Raw genomic sequence first — 5,717 nt, forward strand, 5'->3', positions numbered from 1 at the left:
GTCTTATGCAGTTGGTATAAGGACTGAGATATGCCCTGGTCTTCTGCAGTTACCCTTAGGCTTACTAGGGTGGGGAAAAACTCCGCCCTGGTAAATTTGTGGTCAGACTGGTTCTCTGCTCTTGAACCCTGTTTTCTGTTATTTAAGATGTTTATCAAGACAATACATGCACTGCTGAGCATAGACCCTTATCAGTAGTTCTGCTTTTGCCCTTTGCCTTGTGATCTTTGTTGGACCCTTATCAGTATTTCTGCTTTTGCCCTTTGCCTTGTGATCTTTGTTAGACCCTTATTAGTAGTTCTGCTTTTTGCCCTTTGAAGCATGTGATCTTTGTACCTACTCTCTGTTCTTACACCTCCTCCCCTTTTTAAAACCCTTAATAAAAACTTGCTGGTTTGAGTCTCAGACAGGCATCACAGTCCTACAGATATGTGATGTCACCCCCAGCGGCACAGTTGTAAAATTCCTCTCTTTGTACTCTTTCTGTTTATTTCTCAGCCAGCTGACACATGGAAAATAGAAAGAACCTACTTTCAAATATTGGGGGTGGGTTCTCCCAATAGGAGGTGACTGAAAGTCACTGTGCAAAAGGCCTATATCACTCTGTAGTGGAAGGACTGGAGCCCGGTGCCTTGTGGCCTTCGTTAACTTGTCCCCACCTCTTCTTTGGTTGCAGTGGCCTCAGTGGGAGCAGTTTCTTCTATATATTCTGCTGACTTCTCCTCTTCCTCCTCCTCATCCTCTTGGGGATAGAGGTCCGGGTATTTCTACATGCATTCCTGCATGACCTAGAATTGGTCTACACAGTCTTTCGCCTTGAGATCCTCTGCACTATAGTGGAAGCAGAAAAAGGCCAACTTGAACTGTTCCCCACAGGGGCCGCTGGCCATTCCCCCAGGCATGGGCAGTTCCAGTTAATGTCTTCATTTGGCGGCATCAGTCCATGCTGAGTATGGATCGCTGGGGTCATCAGCCACTAGCTCTACATTGCTTAGAATTTTGTGGTCATCTTTGGTCACAAATATGATTCCATCCTTCCCTTCCTGCTCACAGTAGGACATGGCTGCAGCATATAGACCAGTGCTTAGGCTTTGCAGAAGCAGCCACAGCAGCTGCCCCATTTTTTTTTACAACCTTTTAAAATTAAGTATGATACACATACTCTAAAGTGTACAACTCATATGTGTATAGTTTAATTATCACAAAGCAATGACATCCAGGCAACCAAATCAAGAAATAGCCATTACTACCAGAAGTCCCCCTCTTGACCTTCATGGAGAAACAACCACTATCCTGACCTCTAACACCATAGATTTTATAGATTCCCTTTATCAGTTAGGGAACTTCTTTTCTATTCCTATTTTTATCATGAATGTGTTTAATTTTATCAAATGGCTTTCTCTACAAGATGATCATGTTTTTTTCCCTTTATTAATGTGTGGATTACATAGACAGATTTCTGAATGTTAAATTAACATTGCAATTCCTGGAATGAACCCAACTTGGTTGTGATGTATTATCCCTTTTACTATTGCTTGGTTTGGTTTACTACTCTTTTGTTTAAGATTTTTACATCTATGTTCATAAGTGACACAGACTTACAATTTTTCTTTCTTGTTGAGTTTTAGCATCAGATTGTGATAGCCAAAGTAAGGACTTCGGATTTTATTTTCAGTGTGACAGGAAACTATTTGAGGTTTTTATATAGTGCTGGTAAGAAAAAAAATCTCAGATATTAAAAAGGAAAGAAAGCAATTTAGAAAACAGTACAGAATAAGATCACTTTGTGTAAATTAGAAAATTTCGTGTGTGTGTGTTGCATTTTTTAAGTTGTTAGAACTGAAACTAAGAATTATTGACAATAGATGTTAACAGGGGTGATAAGGGAGTTTTTGATTTTGTGTTGTTTGACATTTTTTCACCATATGTATGCATTACTTTTATTTAAAAATATAAACAAGAAGAGAAAGTATCAAATGGTAAAGAAGAAAATAAGGGCAGTTTGTTGACCCTAAAACTCTCTCCCAGCCAGAGACAGTAGTGCATAGTGGGCAGTACCTGGTTTGAGGGCTGCTGACTGGACCTTGTCTCTGAAGCTCAGTTCATCTGTAAAGTGAGGACGATATTGTCCACCTTAGGGCTGTGTGAAGATTTCATCAGTTACTGTGCTTGGCACATTGTCCTGATTCAATTAATGGGGCTTCTCCAAGCAGCAGTAGCTACAGTATGACAAAATTCTTGTGCATGTGTATTAGAGCATAGCATAGCAGTAGTGTATGTGAGGACAAATAAGGACTACTAAGTAGAGAAGAAGGTGAGCGGGGGGTCAAATGGGGAAGTGAGGGAAATGGGTAGGAGAAAAGAACTTAAGAAGGCCCTTTAATGAAGGCTGTAACTCAACCCCCTGCCCCCTCAGCTGGTACCTCAGGAAAAACAGGAGCCACAGTAGGCCTGGCCAGGAGAGAGCTCACAGACTAACACAATATCTTAGTCCATTTGTGTTGCTGTAACAAAATACCTGAGAATGGGTAATTTATAAAGAACAGAAATTCCTTCCTTCATTCCTTCCTTCCTTCCTTCCATCCATCTCCTTCCTTCCTTCTTTCCTTCCTTCCTTCCTTCCTTCCTTCCTTCCTTCCTTCCTTCTTTCCTTCTTTCCTTCCCTCCTTCCTTCCCTCCTTCCTTCCCTCCTTCCTTCCCCTTTCCCTTCCCCCTTCCCTTCTCCCTTCCCTTCTCCCTTCCCTTCCCTTTCCTTTCTTTTCTTTCTTTCTGTCTAAGTTTCACTCTTGTTGCCCATGCTGGAGTGCAGTGGCATGATCTTGGCTCACTGCAACCTCTGCCTCCTGGGTGCAAGGGATTCTCCTACCTCAGCCTCCCGAGTAGCTGGGATTACAGGCACCTGCCACCACACCTGGTGTTTTTTGTATTTTTAGTAGAGACGGGGTTTCACCGTGTTGGCCAGGCTGGTCTCAAACTCGTGACCTCAGGTGATCTGCCTACGTCAACCTGTCAAAGTGCTGGGATTACAGGTGTGAGCCACTGTCCCCAGGCAGAAATTTATTTCTTACAGTCCTAGAGGATGGCAAGTCCAAGATCAAGATGTTAGCAGGTCCAGTGTCTAGAGAGAGCCCATTCTTCATAGATGGTGCCATCAAGGTGTCTTCACATGGTAGAAGGGCAGAAATGCAAAAGGGGACAATTGCTAGTTCCTCTAGCCTTTTTATAAGGTTGTTAATCCCGTTCACGGGGGTTCCACTCCCAAAGGCTCTACCTCTTAATATTATCACATTGGTAATTAAGTTTCAACACATGAAAATTTGGGGGACACAGTCAGAACATAGGATGCAATGAGAGATACTCAGCCTGGACCCAGAGCTCATGGAGACAATTTGGTACCTATGGAATGGCTGAGAAAATTCTGGTGGTGGTGATGGTGGTGTGTATGTAAGCCGTGGACACAGAAATAAATACCTCCTGTGGCCTTAAATTTCACAGTAAGGGAAAAAGAAGAATGCCGAATTCCCCAGGGGATTGTCAGTGCCAGCATGCAGTCTAATTTGCATGATTTAAATGTTACATGGTTCATTAATTAAAACTCTTAAGAGTAAAAAAAAAAAAAGCAGATACATAAAATATGCATGCATATTTTCTATATTTCTGTGTTTCCAAAGAGATCACATCCACCACATTTTGTGTCTTGACGAGTGTGGGCAGATGTGGAATTCCTTGACTGTGCACCCTTCTCCTGGATATCTCCCGGGTTGGGAGAACACTGCCACTGAGCCTCTGGTTACGTAAGTGTTAAATGAGGAGAGCAAGAGAACACACCCCATAGGGTTGCTGTGAGGATCACACAAGGCAGTTCATGTGAAGTTATCAACAACTTTTACATCTAGTAAGTGCCTTGTTAATGTCAACTATGAGGCTGATAAGAAAGAAGAATGAGGAAGCATTTCTTTTGACTGGATCTTGGTCAAGTCATTAGTTATACCCCTCACATGTAATCATGTAAATCATGTTAATTACATTTTGGAAAAAATTAACTCAAATTCCCTATTTACATCAGCAAACTAGAGAGAGATACTGAGGACTGGACAGGGAGAAAATGAGAGAGACTTGTGAAACTGCTAGAAGGTTTGAGGGAGGAGAACCAGGGCAGATATTCCTAGAAACCTTTTGTTTTTTAGTTTCAGGAGGTGCACATGACATTTGTATCTTCCATTGCAGGCACACCTTCTATGTTATAACCTAATGGCACTACTTTCTATGTGGAGTGTGTGCCCCCCCACAGTTCTCACCCTCGTGCCTTGGCTCGGGGTGTTCTTGGTGCCTGGAATGTGTCTCCTCCCAACTCTTCACACCCAACCCTGACCATCTCTCAAGAATCGGCTCAGGCCCATGATGGAAGTTACATCTCCTTTCCCAACTCCCTGACTTTACATAACTGTTTATTTCTTTATCTCTCTTTTTTTTCTCTTCAATTTTTAAGTTCCAGGGTACATGTGCAGGATGTGCAGGTTTGTTACATAGGTAAATGTATGCCATGGTGGTTTGCTGCACAGATCAATCCATCACCTTGGTATGAAGCCCAGAATCCATTATGTAGCTGTTCCTTTCTATTGCTCTTCCTTCTCTCTTAGGCATTCACTTTGTGTCTCCTTCAACTGACTATAAGCATCCTGAAGACAGGAAGTATGGCCTTTTCTTCTTTTGTTTCTTCCACTTCTCTGCTCCTTGCGCACAGTAGACATGCACTAATTAGCAGTTTAATGAATGGGTTAATGTATCAGTTAGCCTTTTCTCAGCAGCAGCCTCTATTCAGGACAAGTTTCTGCTCCCACTCCCCTCCCTGCCTAGAAATTCCAGGAAGAGGATCTCATCCCAGCTGTCCCTGCCTGGTCATCTGACTTCTCCCGCCACACTGCCTGAATCAGGCTCCTCCACGACTCCTCACTGTCCTGCAGCCCACGGGTAGCCATCTCCCTGTACCAACATCATCATCATTCACCAGAAAAAACAATGCACACTTTATCACCCACAAGTCTTACTTATTTGAAATATCAGGTTGATGCAAAAGTAATTGCAGCTCTCACCATTAATTTTTTTTTTTTTTTTTGAGACGGAGTCTCGCTCTGTCACCCAGGCTGGAATGCAGTGGCACAATCTTGGCTCACTACAACCTCTGCCCCCCCGGGTTCAAGCAATTCTCTGCCTCAGCCTCCCGAGTAGCTAGGATTACAGGCGCCCTCCACCACGCCCAGCTAATTTTTGTATTTTTAGTAGAGATGGGGTTTCACCATCTTGGCCAGGTTGGTCTTCAGCTCCTGACCTCAGGTGAACCACCCACCTCGGCCTCCCAAAGTGCTAGGATTACAGGCATGAGCCACTGCGCCTGGCTTCACCATTACTTTTAATGGCCAAAACCACAATTACCTTTGCGCCAACATAATAACTGTGCAGGATCTCTGGTGGGCTCCTCTGGTGGAGTTTCATAAACATCTTCCTCCTGCTTAGGAGACAGTGATGACATGGTTGAGACACACCACGTCCTCCAGGAGCCTCTTGTTCCCTGACATGGAATCGGTTTGGAGATTTTGGTGCAGTCTTGCCTAAGACAATAAGGAGTGCATTGGCATGGCTCTTTGACCAGAATGAGGCTTGACAGTTAGCGCTTGACTTAGGGCCCCTCCACCTAGGTCCACCCATGTTCCAACTGC

The 5,717-nt window shown here is 43.6% G+C and overlaps 1 long non-coding RNA gene and 1 pseudogene across 1 annotated transcript; both read right to left on the reverse strand.

Moving 5' to 3' along the window:
* Positions 1–644: 644 nt before the first annotated feature.
* Positions 645–1,061, reverse strand: LOC116809634 (mitochondrial intermembrane space import and assembly protein 40-like; annotated as a pseudogene).
* Positions 1,062–4,431: 3,370 nt separating this feature from the next.
* Positions 4,432–5,575, reverse strand: LOC131380715 (uncharacterized). The gene is made up of 2 exons (XR_009208826.1): positions 5,434–5,575; positions 4,432–4,754 (listed from the first exon to the last, which is right to left on the reverse strand). It is a non-coding gene; the product is annotated as an uncharacterized LOC131380715 (long non-coding RNA).
* Between the last annotated feature and the right edge of the window lie 142 nt (positions 5,576–5,717).

Source organism: Hylobates moloch, unplaced genomic scaffold (assembly GCF_009828535.3).
Source record: "Hylobates moloch isolate HMO894 unplaced genomic scaffold, HMol_V3 SCAFFOLD_1, whole genome shotgun sequence".
NCBI lineage: Eukaryota > Metazoa > Chordata > Mammalia > Primates > Hylobatidae > Hylobates > Hylobates moloch.